Raw genomic sequence first — 16598 nt, forward strand, 5'->3', positions numbered from 1 at the left:
CATGTAGTAGGCCTATTTGTTAACGCATGGGTCTAATTTGAATAATTATTAAGTGTATCTTCTATATATCGTTAGTTTTGAAGACCAGAATGGTGTGCCAGTTTCTAAAAATCGAAAGATGGGTACAAGAAAAGTGCAGTAAAACGCCTGTGCAGTGGCGAATTATTCCATGTGTGATCCGCTCGAAATTAAACATAGGTAGGCCTACCCATCATTGAAAACGAAAGCATGCACATTCTTCAAAGTCCCAAAGCCTGGATGCTGTCGCCACAATCTCTTTAGGATTGGGGACTGGACTCTGAGCAGGCCATTGCAGTAGCCTTTGGTATCCTTCGCGCATCTGCCCCGCTTCCAAACTGACACCCTGACACATGACACATGGGAGCATCAACCTTTTGTTTGAACCGTCTAACAAGCGCATACCATTATCAGTAAATCAATGGAACCTAAAGCAGTTGCAGAGACCCGTTTTAGTTGATCAATCCCCTTCGCTCTTTCTAAAGAGAAAGATGTAAGGTCAAGGACAAATTATTAGTCGATGTAAAATGGACAATCGTGCAGTTGGTTGTCAAGTGTCGCCACTGACAGGTCTATACTGCCTATGTCTGATCCGCCCGAAGCCTAGTATAGGTACATATTTCTGCAGTTGACAAACGTAACAATAGGCCTAGCAATAGATTCAAAAAAGCCCTGGAAACCGAATTCTAAGCAGTCGCCACAATCCTCTTATTAGGAAAAACCTGACGTCTCCGAGCTCCTTGGCAGGGCTTACTGCATGCAGTGTTTGCGCTGGTTGTAGTGGGTGATGCGGGCTTAGTGCTTGTTGTCAATGCGAACCGCGCTGCTTAGGCTACCAAGATAAATGAAGCAACGTTTGAATAATTTAATCTAAACTTTAGGAAAAATAGACATATCGCAACCTATCGTACATCAGACAACATAGCCTTCCTGTACGCACGCGGGGCTGTGTGTGTAGGCTATATTCCAAGGAGCCAACGCTGACTGACGCAAAAGCTCGCAAGAAGTCATTACGTTCGGTTTTCGTTTAGGTTAAGGCGGTGTGAAATCCAGCTGTTGGCAGATATTACGGAAAGCCTGCCCTTGCTGATACAACAAAATATTGTCTATTGACTGCGGAGGACATTGCACGGCTGTTGCATCGGACTGCCTGACAGGAGGAACAAGCGACGGATCAAGGTAACGTTGGGTATTCCTTCTATTAAACGGAATTCCTCGCTGTGGGATAATATTAAACACTGGCTATCTCTTTTGTTGCATTGTGATGGTGCGGTGAGATAGCCTGGTGCTTGAAATTGACATGTGTCTTCGACTACATCTCTCAAAATGATGCCCACCATGCTCAACGTATTCTGAGAAGAGCATCGATGTTTCACGCAGTGTTGCCAGCAGAGGCAGGTAGCAGCCGTGGTTACCGCTAACAGCACTGCTAACCAGCCTACTCGCTAGCGAGCAGACATAATTCAACTGTAGTTGATAAGATTTATGAGCAAACCGTTCACCGTTAATCTGCTACATGGGATTTGGCCGTTGGTGTACAGGTCTCCTCCTCGCATGGAGATAGTCTACGCTGTTTACCGATCTGGCTTTGTTTGCTCACATAATGTTACAGTAGCGGGGGATACTGTACACAGTAGATGTCGACTGAGGGCATGATTTGATGTCCAGGGATGTCCGTTTTCTGATGGTCAGTCTCTCGCCAGACAACCTACGCTTGAGCGACCACTCCAAATAACGCCAGTGGCCAACCCTGGGAGCTTGCTGTGACTTGAGGCAAACCAGCCCTTCCAGTTTGTTTTTCACATTGCATTTCAATGGGAACCGACATATCGACAATATGCAACTGAGAAAATACCTCAAGGATTAATTTGCAAATTAATTGAAAAAGAATACGCGTTGACGAGCCAACAAAAACCAGCATCAACGTGTAGGCTACGGATAGAACATTGCCAAAGAGCCCGAAGGCGCGCGACGGGCGGATCTGAATCACAGTCTCCTGTAACCACTCTGACTGTGAATGAAAGTGTTCCAAGAGAACACACTGCTGTGCAAATGTCAGACCGGGCCACGGTAGTCGTTGGGTGAGAAAGAAAAGCTGATACGAAGCAGGTGGCGGTTTCGAGGCAGAATAACGTGGTTGCCAAATCCAGGTTCAGTTGGTTGGTGAGATTTTGAACCTGACGTTTCAGCGGTAGGCAGCCAGATGAATCATGTTTGGGGGGGCTCAGGTCATGTGACCAGTGTTTGGCGGATTAGCGGTCTTTGGGTTGTCGTTTGGTTCTCATCAGCGTGTGTATCTGTCAATCATGACAAGATAAGAAGAGCACTGTATGTGATTAAGAGGGGGCTTGTCAGCACAAAATGGGATCATTTCATTGTCAGGGTTTCTGACTAACCCACACTGACATGAAAAACAAAAGCCTCTGTGTGTGTGTGTGTGTGTGTGTGTGTGTGTGAATTAATTTGTTTGTGTAGTGGTGTGTGTGTGTTTCACAAGTCCATAGAGAGTTCATCCTGTGTGTGTGTTTGTAATGTGTATTTCAGCATTTGTGTGTGTGTGTGTGTGTGTGTGTGTGTGTGTGTGTGTGTGTGTGTGTGTGTGTGTGTGTGTGTGTGTGTATGCAGAGCTGTGGAAAAGCAGTTAGGGAGATGGACGGGTGGTGAGCAGTTGACGGCACTTCCCTTAAATTAGCCCAGATGTTCTCCTGCAAGGGGGGACTTGGGGGCTGGGGGGGGGTTGCAATAGCATGTGGCATTTATCCAGGGCTTGGAGTGTCAGTGAAGGGAGCAGGGACGCTAACAGCTTTTTCCTGGGCCTGGGACAAAGTCATCTGAAAGGGCCTCCCCACTCAATCTAATACAGATATAGTGTAATGACATTTGAGGACCCAATTCTGGGGGGCCCCACTCTCCGCTGGCCCCGGGTCAACTTACCCCTTTGCCGCCGTCTACCCTGGAAAGGTAAGGGGAGAAGAGAAGAGAGAAACGCAATCATAATTAAGCTCCGCAAATTGATTTACCTTCTGGTTAAAGCGCGGGGAGGAGGAGGAGGAGATCAGGTGATGAATGGACCCCAGGCTGCGGGCGCTTAGCGGTGCCGCTTAGCTAAACAGCGGCTAAAGTAGTGTCGGAGGACTTAGTTACAGGCAAATTAGGCCTGGCTGACCTGACTGCCTTTCCAAATGTGCACATGAAGGGGCCTTAACAAGGAAAAAATAATACAGGCACACAGGGAAGATGACAAAGCTTGTGGACAATGTGGACAGACACTAAGGCTAATAGACATGGGGTAATTCAAGTTTGTTTTAGTCTGGATCTCCATTTCGTTTCTTTCCCCCCCCCTTTTTTAAAACAGAGCCTACGAGGCCCTTGTTAGTGAACCACAGAATGAAAACATGACATGTCGCCGAACTCCCCACACAGCACAGCAAACACCCCCCCCCCCGACCGTCAAGCCGCTACCCACCCACCCCAGCACCCACACACACACACACACCCACACACACACACACATACACACACACACACACACACACTTCTTCAAACAACTAACTATGTAAACCTCTCCACTGAGCAAACTCCCGTAAAAAAATTATGTAAGACTACACAGCATGCAGTGTTAATTCAACACATAGAGAATACTCTGGGACCAAACACAATCATCTGAAGAGAGGAAAAGTGTATGTGTGTCTGTAGTGTGTGTGTTACATCCGTGGTGTGTGTGTGTGTTGTGTGTCTGTGTCTGAGGTCTTAGACACTTGCTTGTACGGTGACTAAGATAACGCAGTAACCGCCTAAGACCGTGACCTTAACTCCCCCTAGGGCCCCCCCTCCCTCACAAACCAGTGAGCTGCTACCCCCCCCGCAAACTCCTGTGAACAAGTCTACGTCAAGACTACAGCAGTACTCCCACCAGAGTGTGTTGAAGACAATGTGTGTCCGTGTGTGTGTGTGTGTGTGTTGGTGTGTGTTCGTTTGTGTGTTGGTGTTTGTTTGTGTGTTTGTGCGTCTGTCTGTGTGTGTATAGACTCTGAGGTCTTAGACACTTGCCTCCACAGTGACTAAGCTAACGCAGTAGCCGTCTCAGCGCCGTGACCTTAACCCCAGGCAACGTCCTAAGCCCGCGGCCCTCCACCACTTAGCCGGTTGCCGGGGCAACAGGTCACCACAAAGGCAAAGCGTGCCAGGTGTTGCCATTCAAGCACCGACGCCTCCAGTCAGGGTGCCCCAACATGCAGCATATGTTTGTGTGTGTGTGTGTGTGGGCGTGTGCATGCGTGGGTGGATGTGTGTGTGTGTGTGTCTGTGTGTGTGTACTGACACGTATGTGTGTGTGTGTGTGTGTGTGTGTGTGTGTGTGTGTGTGTGTGTGTGTGTGTGTGTGTGTGTGTGTGTGTGTGTGTGTGTGCATGCATGCGTGTACTCACACGTGTGTGTGTGTGTGTGTGTGTGTGTGTGTGTGTGTGCGTGTGTGTGTGTGTGTGTGTGTGTGTGTGTGTGTGTGTGCGCATGTGTGCATGTGTGGGTGAAAAAAATGTAGTGTGCCGTCCAACAGCTCTCTCTTGTGCACGTGTGCATTATAGTAGCCATGCCAGAGCTTTTGTTGTACCGGATGGATGTTCTATGTGCTTGTCCTGTTGAAGTAGAGCATTCATTTCTTAGCGCCATGTCATGTAGCCCTCTATTTTGGGTTGAAGATTCAAGTTTGTTGTCATCAGAATGGCGTGACCAAGTTGTTACTGTAGGCTGTACCTGTAGGGAATGTTATTAATGTAGTAGTAACATTTTCAAAAATTCTCTAAGTAAAATCTCTTCAATAGTGGCACAGTCATCAAGCTGATCTGTGTAGATTAAAGTGTCAACTTTAAGTCTGCTTTGTTGTCAATGTAACCAAAATGTGTCCAAAGCTCAGTACACACACACACACACACACACACACACACACACACACACACACACACACACACACACACACACACACACACACACACACACACACACACACACACACACACACAATCAAATCACACATAATAATTAGGGGGGTGGAAACTTAAATCGATAGATTATGATGAATTAATGTTCTCTCAATTAACAATTAATTAATCAAAAGGATCAACGTATTAACCAAAGTCTTATTTAAAATCAAGTCCACCCCTAATAATTATACACTTTTACATACACACAGTCGCGGTGGGGAGGGCTGGAGGGATTAGGGGGGGGGGGGGGGGGTTACTTCTGCCTGACTTGCTGGGTGAGGTCACCCAAGTTAGCGGCGTGCAGCGCTGGGCTGTCAGTCGTCTGGCCCAGCAACACATCCAGACATGCAAATTAAGGGGAGGGGGGGAGGCGTCGTGTCGTGTTGCGTTGCGTTGCGTTGGAGGAGGCAGCTGCATCGGGCCAGTGATACTCCCACGCACCAGATTTCTAACACCCCCTCCCTCATAACAGTATACACACACATATACATGCACTTGCACACACACACACGTGTGCGCATACACAAGAGCACACACACACCAGACCCTCAGCCTCCATAACACACGCACGCACACACACACACACACACACACACACACACACACACACACACACACACACACACACACACACACACACACACACACACACACACACACTTTTATTAATTTCCTTCAGGATTAATAAAAGTACTCTACTCTACTCTACTCTACACACACACACAAGCACGTGCACACACACACACCTCAAACAGTCAACCTCCTCAGGTGCAGATAGCTGAGTTGGTGTAGCAGTGTAGTTGTTGTAGTTGCTGTTTTTTCCCCTCATAGTGTACAGTACATTTACAGTAAGTTTCTGATATTCAGCTCATTTGTATTTCAGACAGTATAAGACAAGACTAGGCTATCTTTCTCCTCTCCTGTTTGTCCCTTAGTACAGGTTTTGGGTGTCCATCTATCTACAATGTATCTGTCTGCTTTTCTCCTTACCCTATTGCTCTGCCTGTTTCATATTTTGTTCGCTTTTTTTTCTCCCCTTACTTGTGCATCATGTTTCCATCTCTGAGCATTTCGCTCTGCAAGATGCAGCGTTTGGAAGGTTTGCAATTCAGATTCCCCGTCGTCCTGTGCTGCTCAGCCCCGATGCCTTCCTTCCTCATGTTTCATTTTCAAGGACGAGCGTCTCCAAATGTTCTCATATCAGATTCCTCAGACGGCAGAAATACACTCTGCAGGTACCAGCATGAGCAATAGTGCGCGCCGTGCACACACACACACACACACACACACACACACACACACACACACACACACACACACACACACACACACACACACACACACACACACACACACACACACACACGTACAATTACACACCTTTCTCCTTCGTCCAGCTCCTGCTCAGGGTCGCCACGGCAACCCAGTTTGCCTTCTCTGACCCAAACACACTCCCCTACTAACAGATGCTGGAACAGATAAACATAAACATAAACACTGTCTAGTCTACCCTCTCTCTCCTACAGTACATGTTCCCCTGTTGGGTAGAATACAGTAGAGTAGTAATGAATAGAGTAACTTTATTCTTTAATCCTGAGGGAAATGAAGTTGTCTAGTTGCAGAGAAACGCATCCTAGTTTAGTCTAAAACAAAACAAAAACAGTCATGACTTCCAGTCAGTGGCATCCCACTGTCCTTGCCTGTCGCTTCTCTGACACTAACCCGCAGAGTGACCTCCGTGTCTGATCCAGTCACACTGACTCACCCTCATATACTGTAGCTGCCTCTTGGCCCCGATGCTCCTCACAGGAATGTCATCTGGCTTTGCCATAACCGCATCCCTCCTTTCATGTCCCCCCAAACACACACGCACGCACGCACACACATGCACACACATGCACACACACACATGCACGCATGCACGCGCACACACACGCACACACACATATACATTTTGTTTTTGTGTTCCCTCAAGAAGGAAATGAGTTGCTGCCAAGTGCTATTGGTGCTGTGGAGGGAGAAGAGAAGAGGAGAGGAGAGAAGAGAAGAGAAGGAAAGGAAAGAGAAGAGAAGAAATTGAAAGGAAAAGAAGAGAAGGGAAGAGAAGGCAATGGAAGAGAAGGGAAGGGAAAAGAGGAGAAGTGGAGAGAACAGAAGAGATAGAATAGAAAGGAAAAAAAGAGAAGGGAAGAGTGGGGAAGAGAAGGGAAGAGAAGAGATAGAAGGGAAGGGAAGGGAGGGGAAGGAAAGAGAAGAGAAGAGCATCCATCTGTGGTCTCAAGAGCCCCTTGAAGACCCTTCATGTCTTGAGAGCATGTCTCTCCTTTTGTTCCAGGACATGACACCATAGCAAGGCTAATAACTAGCACTTATGCGTAGTGCTTCACTCTACCTGCTCTCTGTGCTTTGGGGTAGTGTACTGTGTCAAATTGAGTGAATGTGGCCTTTTACTCGCTGTTGATTGCGTTTATTTGTTCTTCACGCGTAAGACATTCTTTGTGTAAGAATCATTGTCTGAAAAAGGCAACCTCGTCATGCTTACGTTCTTAGCCAGTTTCCCTAATTTGATGATAGCCTGGCTGACTGGCTGACCTAAACCTGTCTATCGAAATATCAGAACTGGCTTCAGTAATACACATCTTGTTACAATGTCATTGCTACATTGCCAAAGTCCTGTTCATACACCATTCTTTTTTTTGGGGTGGGGTAGACTTTATTTAGACAGGACACAGGACAGTCAAAGATGGAGACAGAAAAAACAGTAGGCTGGGACTTGGAAATGACCCAGGCTGGATTGGAATCTGGGTCCCCTATGTCAGGTGCTTAGCGTGCTGTGCCACAACGCCCCCATGACTATGTTTATAAGGTGATCATGCGATGTCACATGTATCATTAATAATGTCTGACTTCAAGAAAAATAAAAATGTAATGTTCAAACTGCAAATTAAAAAAAACATGTATCGTTCAAAATGTGAAAATGTGGACTTGTATGGTTCTTCGTCTCAGGGCCTCAATTACACACATATTCATCCATCTAATGCAGGATTTAAACCTGAACTGGGGCCTTTTGATCTCCCTCTCTGCAGAACCACCAGGATAGATACATAGTATCATTCTACGTAGTAGTCTAGTAGTTTGGGGATCACACAGTGTCCAGGAAAAGCAGCACTTAATTTTGAAAGCGCAACACAACCCATGATTAGAAAGATACAAGAAGGCCCTACCGTAACTCTAACGGTAGAGCACTAGAATGCTATGCAGGCGACCTGGGTTTGATTCCAGCCCGGGTCATTTGATGATTCCCTCGCCGTCTCTTTCCCCACTAATTTCCTGTCCATCCTTAACTATCCTGTCCCGAATGAAGGCAAAAAGACCCACAAATTTTAAGAAAAGAAAGATACAAGAGGATTCGTCAATACAACACGCCAGCGTAACTCCTGGCTACAGTTGGAGTTAGGGTTAGGCGATCCATGATTAGAGTTAGGCGATTATCTGACGACTGACCGGCCGCTGTCATGCTCCACGATGCCAGAGGCTGGCCGGGCCCTGGCCGGTCTGGGAGGTCTTAATATGTTAATGTGTAATGCCATTATGGCTTACCAGCCAGTGACCTGCGCTGACTCTCTCTCTCACTGACACACTTTCACACCATACCAGCAGCCGAAGCTGCTCTGGGGTTAGTTTAACTCGACAGGCCTCTGTATGTGTGTGTGTGTGTTGGATGTGTGTGTGTGTCTGTGTGTGCATGTGTGCGTGCATGCGTGTATGCGTGTGTGTGTGTGTGTGTGTGTGTGTGTGTGTGTGTGTGTCTATCTGTCTATCAGTATGAGTGTGTGCTCTGTGTGTGTCTGTGCTGTGCGTGTGTGCCTGCGTATGTGTGAGTGTGTGTATGTAAAAGTGAGTGTGTTTTCAAAAGGTTTTGTTTCATTCAAGGCTCAGTCTCAGTCGAGGTGTGTTTGACTTTGCCAGGGATTATGTAAAGTATGGTTTTAAGGATGGTTACTTCAGGACATAAATTCCTCATGCGCACGCACACAAGCACACACACACACACACACACACACACACACACACACACACACACACACACACACACACACACTTCAGATGGTTCCTCTCCAATGAAATGTATCATTTTCTTTTTTTTGGGGGGGACGTCTTGTTGCCATAGCAACTTGTTACATTGTCACCTTTACTCCAACAGAAAGCGAATATTCTTTTTTTTTCCATTCCGTGAATCTTTTTTTGTATTACATTGTGTGTTGTGCTTTTGTCTAGTCAGTAGTCAGTCTTGCTTGTTTCTTTTTTAATCTGTCTGCTTTTTCTCTCCGTCTTCTTCCAATCATGTCTGAAAGTGTTTGCTCTTGATCTTTGAAAGAGTCTAATTTCCATATTGCCAATTATGGTGGGCCCGGGCCGTGAGCCTGCTCCAGGCGGCCACATATTTGTTTTACAGGCCTTATCTAATTATTCTCGCCGGCAAATACGTATGCGCAGCAGATTAACACACAACACTAATGTGCTTGCTTCGCTCCGCTTCAGCTAGGAAGGCACTGCACTGCTGTCTGGGGTGGTGTGACGTCCCTGCGTGTGTGTTTTTTGTGCGTGTGTGGGGGCGTGTGTGTGTGTGTGTGTGTGTGCGTGTGTGGGGGCTAGTTGTCGTAGAGACTGTTTTGCGCGTGACCCTGTGTCTTGACTAATATTGGCCTTTGATATCTCTCTCTCTCTCTCTCTCTCTCTCTCTCTCTCTCTCTCTCTCTCTCTCTCTCTCTCTCTCTCTCTCTCTCTCTCTCACACACACACACACACACACACACACACACACACACACACACACACACACACACACACACACACACACACACATCCCTTCAGGTGGTCTCTGTCAGCACTCAGGCGGCAGCTCTTATCTGTCTGGCCAGAGGGATCCCGGGTGCCCATTTCCCCCATCACACACACACACTCCCTCAGGACATCACCCGACAGGGGCCTGCGGACAGTGCGCGCGTGTGCGTGTGTGTCAGAGAGAGAAAGAGAGAGAGAGAGAGATATAGAGGTGTGTGTGTGTGTGTTACTGTGCTGTATGTGTGTGTGCGTGTGCGTGTGTGCGTGCGTGCGTGCGTGCGTGCGTGTGTATGTGTTTGTGTGTAATGGGCTTTATGGGGCCTGTCTGGTCTGGTATATTTTCTGCGTTTCAGTGGCATTCCTCAGGGCTGAGTTTAATTAGTTGTCAGCAGCACTTTGGCAACGCTAATAGGAGAGGCTGGGATGAAGGGCCGGTACATGGAGAGAGGAGAGAGGAGAGGAGAGGTGAGGGAACGAGAGACAGAGAGACGGATATGGGGAGGAGAGGTGAGAGAACGAGAGACAGAGATAGGGATATGGGGAATGGGGAGAGAGAGAGAGAGAGACAGAGAGAGAGAGAGAGAGAGAGAGAGAGAGGAGAGGTGAGAGAATGAGAAGGGAGGAGATGTGAGGGAACGTGCAAGAGAGAGGGATAGAGAGTGGAATGGGGAGAGAGACAGACAGAGAGAGAGGTGGGGAGAACAAGTGCAAGAGAGAGAGATAGAGAGTGGAATGAGGAGAGGGAAAGTGGTAGAATAACTGCAAGAGAGAGAGATAGAGAGGGGAATGAGAGAGAGAGAGAGAGAGAGAGAGAGAGAGAGAGAGAGAGAGAGAGAGAAACAGAAGGAGAAGGAGAAGGAGGAGGAGGAGGAGGAGGAGAGGAGGAGTAAAAGACGAGAGAGAGGTAAGTCTTAATGGGAAATGACCATAGACAGAGGTGCAGATAAATAATGGCAGAAGTGTGGAGGGTGGATCAGAAGAGAGATAGTGAGTGTGATAAGAAGAGAGGGAGAGTGGAGCGCAAGAAAAAAAGAAAGAGAGAGAGAGAGAGAGAGAGAGAGAGGCTGACAGCAGTGAGGAAGAAAGGGAGTATGGAAGTAGCATACACCAGGACAATTAGTAGAAGCTGGCGACGACAGCATATGGTGCGCTTACGGAGGCAAGGCTGTGTGTTAGCGATGCTAGCGCCTCTTTGTATTCTTTGTTCTGCTGCAGTGCCTGCCCTCGAGGGTTAGCTAGCGATGCACTGCTAAGCACTGTATGATGAGCCCGAGTGTATATACATGCACAACAGCACGATTACATTAGTGCCACATGTTAACACATAGACCAATGCACCTCACGGCCAGGAAACGTTGCAGTGTTAATTCAACACTAAGGGAGTCGATTTAACATCTCCTATAGTGTATTTTGACCCAGTCTAGTCTCTAAGTACTTATTAACACTGAATTAACTCCGCAATATATATATATTACTGTACAGCCCTTTCTCATTTGTATCTCCAAGCACGTTATGGTTTCCCATGCACGGTAATGCATGAGCTGACCAACTGCTATTATATGTCATAGTAGTGTAGTACTATGGCAGTTAACTTTTCAATGACTATTTCAGTGTTTCTCTAGTGGAACGTCGTGCATTATGGCCCATTGGGGCTACAGTACTTGTTGCATCCTCTAGCTGCTTAGCGTCTCTGCTAACCAGTTCTGGCGTGCTCACTAGGTGTGTAGCACAGCGCAACACAGTGTGCAGAGTGGCGGGAGTAGTTGATCTTTAGCGACAGTGAGCTGCAGGACTTCCAGTCCTCCTGCGGTTCTATTGTTGAGACACTGTGGAGAGAACATGTGCGCATGCACACGCGCACACGCACGCGCACACGCACACACACGCAGACACACACACAGACACACACACACACACACACACACACACACACACACACACACATACACACACACACACACACACACACACACAGACATACTCACACACGCACACACACACAATTTGATTCATTGTGGCTCTGAGATGGAGTGCTCTCAGCTAGAACGCTGCAGTGTAAGGATGGTTTTCTCGTTTACCACTTTCACTGGGTGATTTGTCAAGAGAGCCCACAAGTGGATCAAGAGAATAGCTGTGTGTTTCTCTCTGGCCTGGCCAGGATAGTATGGACTGTTCGTACACAGCTGCTTCTGTCTTGTCTCAGGTGGTAGAGGAGCCGTTCAGCAACCAGAAGGTTGCAGGTTCGAGCCCTGCTCTGCCTGACCCCATTGATGTGTCCCTGAGCAAGATACTTAACCCCAGGTTGCTCCTGGTGGCAAGGTGGTAACTTACCCTGCCTGGCAGCCACTGCCCCAGTCTTGTCTGCCTGCAATAGTCCTGTCTTTCTGCGCTGTTGCTGTCTGTCTGCAACGTCTAGCCTGTCTGCCTGCATTCTGTCTCTCTGCTCTACAGTATTGCTGTCTGTCTGTCTGTCTGGTTCTGCCTGTCTGCTTGCAGTGGTCCTGTCTGTCTGCTGTGCTGTAAGCATGCTGCAGTAGACACAGACACAGTCACAGAAAGAGACAGTCACAGTCACAGAAAGAGACACAGAAGACAGAAATGACCTTTTATAATGTGATCAACGAAGGCAGACAGTCCCCTAGAATTCCAAATGAACAATTTGGCCATGGTGAATATGAACCATTCTGAACGGTGTCTGAATTGCTTTGCACTACTTCGATTTCATTTGAGGCAAACGCGCCCCCACCCCTCTCTCTGAGCGAGGCCTTTTAATTGTCATTTGAATCTATTAACGTTTGTTGTCGATCTATTGACTTATTTTTACACAAAAAAATATGGCCGTAGTTGTTTGTCAGATACAATCAGTTGTTTGACCTCCACTCTGGCAGTATTGGCAGAGCTTGTAACGGTCTGGACGGAGGTATGTATTCTACATTTGGACAGTGGCTGTCTGTTTGTGCCTCTCTGCTCTCTGGAGGACGGTGGAAATGGAGGACTGGAGGGGAGGGGGGAAAGAAAATCTTCATTAAGTATTAATCAGTATTGATGCAGTGTTATGCCTTGGCTGAGTGCTTTGCCCTGCTCCTGAGATCTCCTATTGTGTGTGTGTGTGTGTGTGTGTGTGTGTGTGTGTGTGTGTGTGTGTGTGTGTGTGTGTGCGGGTGCGGGTGTGTGTGCGCGCGAGAGAGAGAGAGAGAGAGAGAGAGAGAGAGAAAGAGAGAGAGAGACAGAGAGAGAGAGAGAGAGAGAGAGAGAGAGGAAACCTTCTCTGCCAAGCTAATATTTGTCTGTCTGACTGCCATGTTGCCTTGACATCAATGTGCTGCGGTGTGTGTGCGTACGTGTTTGTGCGTGTCTGTGTTTGTGCATGCATGTGTGTGTGTGTGTGTGTGTGTGTGTGTGTGTGTGTGTGTGTGTGTGTGTGTGTGTGTGTGTGTGTGTCTGCATACATGATGTGTGTGTGTGTGTCTATGTGTGTGTGCATGTGTGTGTGTGTGTGTGTGTGTGCGTGTGTGTGTGTGCTTGCATGTGTATGCAGGCCTGTCTGTGTCTGTGACAGGGGACTCCACTGAGCTCTGGTACCTCTGGCTGCTGAAGAGCCATTTTGTCATGCTAGCTGTGATGTGTGTGTGTGTGTATGTGTGTTAGCTGTAGGCCAGTCGGTCCGTGTGTGTGTGTGTGTGTGTGTGTGTGTGTGTGTGTGTGTGTGTGTGTGTGTGTGTGTGTGTGTGTGTGCGCATGTGTGCGTGCGTGTGTGTGTGTGCTATCTGGAGGTCACTTGTCACCAGTAAACACAATGGCACTCCCTCCTGTCTGTGTTGCGACCTCCGCTGCGGCCTGTCTGCCTTCAAATGGTGCCCTGATTCTGATGTCCTCTGATGCAGTCTGATGCCTCTTTTGACCACCCTCTCTCTCTCCCTCCTGGCCTGGCCTGTTGTGTGCTCTCCTCTCCCTGTGCTCTCCATTTCCCGATGGCTGGTATTGGTGACAGCCAAAAACCCTTTTATTCAATCTTGATGGCTGGATGACCACTAGCCACAGTAGCTTTTCCTCCACCTGGTCTGTGCTCTCACTGTGCTCTCTATAATATGTGGTTCAATGATGGTTCATGGGTTCAATCTTTTGGGCTCAGACATCTCTCAGAGGTGGTGGCACAACCACAAAATTCTCCTGGATTACTCAAATGTTGACAGGTAGGGTCTTTGACCAGTCCTCCTCACATCTCCTTTCCATTGCTCCAAGTCTTTGACCACTATCTATGCTCTCACTCTCTCTATGCTTGCCCTGTCCTGGCGAGAGCTGAGACCCTTGCAATCAATCAGATGGCCTCTATGACCGCCATACACCACCTACCAACCAACCCACCTCTTTGATCAGACCACCATCTCTTTTTATTGTTCTCTTTTCTCTCTCTCTCTCTCTCTCTCTCTCTCTCTCTCTCTCTCTCTCTCTCTCTCTCTCTCTCTCTCTCTCTCTCTCTCTCTCTCGTTCTGCTCTTGAGTGTCCTCTTGTGCTGCCCATTGCAGATTCCTTCTGATTCAATCTGATGGCTCTTTCATCACCTCACACCACCTGCCTCACTCTCTCTCTTCTTCAGTGCTTCCTTCTCCATCACTCTGTCACTATCTGATTGTCCTCCTCCCCCCCTCTCTCTATCCTTTCTTTATCAACCCCCAGCGCAGCACCAACATCCTTTTTTCTGTTCTCTTCTCTCTGCCTTTGTCGTTGTTTGTCTTCCCTATTCCGCTTCTCCCTCCTTCCTCTTCTCCTTTTCTTCTTATCCCTATTTTCTTTCCTCATATTCCCAATTCTGTTCCCTCCCCCCCTTCCTTCCCTATCCTCCTGCCAGTTGTGATCTGGGAGAAGCTCTGGTCCTCCTTCCCCCCCCCCCCCCAAAAAAAAAAAATCTCATTCCAGTCGTGATCTCAGAGGAACTCTTTCCCCAATCATCCCCCCAGTCATGATATTGGAGGTTCCCCCCAGAAATGATATTGGAGGAACACGCTTCACCCCATCCTTTCCCCCTTCCTTTTCCTCCTCCTTCTCTCCCTTCTCCTCCTCCCCTCCAGCTACCCTTATCCTTCCTCCTCCTCCTCCTCCTCCTCCTCCTCCTCCTGCTCCTCCTCTTCCCCTCCAGCTACCCTTATCCTTCCTCCTCCTCCTCCTCCTCCTCCTCCTCCTGCTCCTCCTCTTGCTTCTCCTCCTCCCCTCCAGCCACCCTTATTCTTCCCCTCATGCTTCTCCTCCTCTGCCCCCAGTCCCTCCATCCCTCCAGTGGGACTCTCAGAGGAGCTCTGCTGTGGACTCTCCCTGGCTCTGCTCCAACAGGCTGGGGGTATGGTTGTACGGGGCTTGGGAGGGAGGTAGCTGGGGAGCGTCTTTGGGGAGGAACATCTCGCTCATCATGATCCATTACACACTCCCATGGAACACCTGCAGGTGCACTTTCCTGGGACCAGCAAGGCCATGGAGGAAAGAGAGGAGGAGGAGGAGGAGAGGAGTGGAATGGGGGAGAGGAGGAGAGGGGAAGAGAGAGGAGCAGAGGAGGAGGGGGAGAGGGATAGGAAGAGGAAGAGGAGAGAGGGTGGTGCAGTTGTGCTTTCCAGGGTCTTAGAGAAAAGAGAGGAGGGAAAGAGGAGAGAAATAAGGGGTAGATGAGAAGGAGGAAAGGAAGGGAGGAGCAGAGGAGGACCAGAAGAGGAGATGGTGCAGGTGTGCTTCCTAGGGGCATCTGGGCCCCATGGAGAATGGAGAGGAGGAGGAGAAGGAGGAGGAGAAGAGAGAAATACAGTATGTGGAGAGGAGAAGGAGGATACGATTGGAGAAAAGAGGGGATGAGGAGGACAGGAGAAGGAGAGTGGAGGTGGAGGTCCCCTGTTCATGCTACATCGTCCCTTCATCCAACCATGGTGGAGAGGAGAAAGAGAGGGGGATGGGAAACGGTTGGAGACAGAGAGAGAGAGAGAGAGAGAGAGAGAGAGAGAGAGAGAGAGAGACAGAGACAGAGACAGAGAAAGAAAGAGAGAGAGAGAGAGAGAGAGAGAGAGAGAGATAACAAAAGGCAGAGAGGTCTGTACATCTGTTCCAGGGAAGTTGACTTCTCACTGTTGTAGCTGTGAGTGGAGTCTACTCTCTGGTGTTAACTTCACTAGAGGCAGCTCCTGGCACCAGCTCAACACTTCACAGTCACCACACACAAGACACAGCACAGGAACTCACTGTCAGATGTGGACCGTCCTGCTTATATTAAGCCCTTAACACAGAGCCTATGTTATAACCTTATTGTCACCAAAATGGTAATGCCAGTCTTTATTGGTTATTTAAGACTCTATGTTGATATGATGTAGTTCAGTATTTTGAGCAAAGAGGGACTTCCGGCATGACGAGGTGGTGAGCAGACGTGTGAAAGGGGGCTCCAGTTAACTTTCATATAACAAAGACGAATAGCCGACATTTATTCTTTTTTTCTTTGGTTTGCGCCTGGATAACCTAAGTTGGGATACTTTTAACGCAGTTGTGTCGCACAGCAGCTCATTGAACGGTCTTTATGAGCAAAAAGAAAGGTAACGGAAAGCAAGCCTCTGTTTCTGCTAAGCTAGCAAATATGGCGAAAGAAGCAAGAACAAGGACTGCGAAATCTGACGACAGCCCGATCACCAACAGTATTTTCAGCAAAGAGCGAATAGGCCTATCGCCGGGCCCATCTGTAGTAAGAAGCTACGAAGGATTTAAAACTGTGATATTGGAATTCATGTC

The 16598-nt window shown here is 48.1% G+C and overlaps 1 protein-coding gene across 1 annotated transcript in view; it reads left to right on the forward strand.

The window, feature by feature from the left end:
• Window positions 1-783: 783 nt before the first annotated feature.
• The window catches only part of tanc2a (tetratricopeptide repeat, ankyrin repeat and coiled-coil containing 2a), a 322252-nt gene continuing 306437 nt past the window's right edge, over window positions 784-16598 (forward strand). Inside the window, exon 1 of the mRNA XM_063187732.1 lies at window positions 784-1197. The gene's annotated coding sequence lies outside the window, so the exon portion shown is untranslated. The remainder of the gene's footprint in view (window positions 1198-16598) is intronic.

The sequence above is a fragment of the Engraulis encrasicolus genome, chromosome 2, assembly GCF_034702125.1.
Source record: "Engraulis encrasicolus isolate BLACKSEA-1 chromosome 2, IST_EnEncr_1.0, whole genome shotgun sequence".
Lineage (NCBI taxonomy): Eukaryota > Metazoa > Chordata > Actinopteri > Clupeiformes > Engraulidae > Engraulis > Engraulis encrasicolus.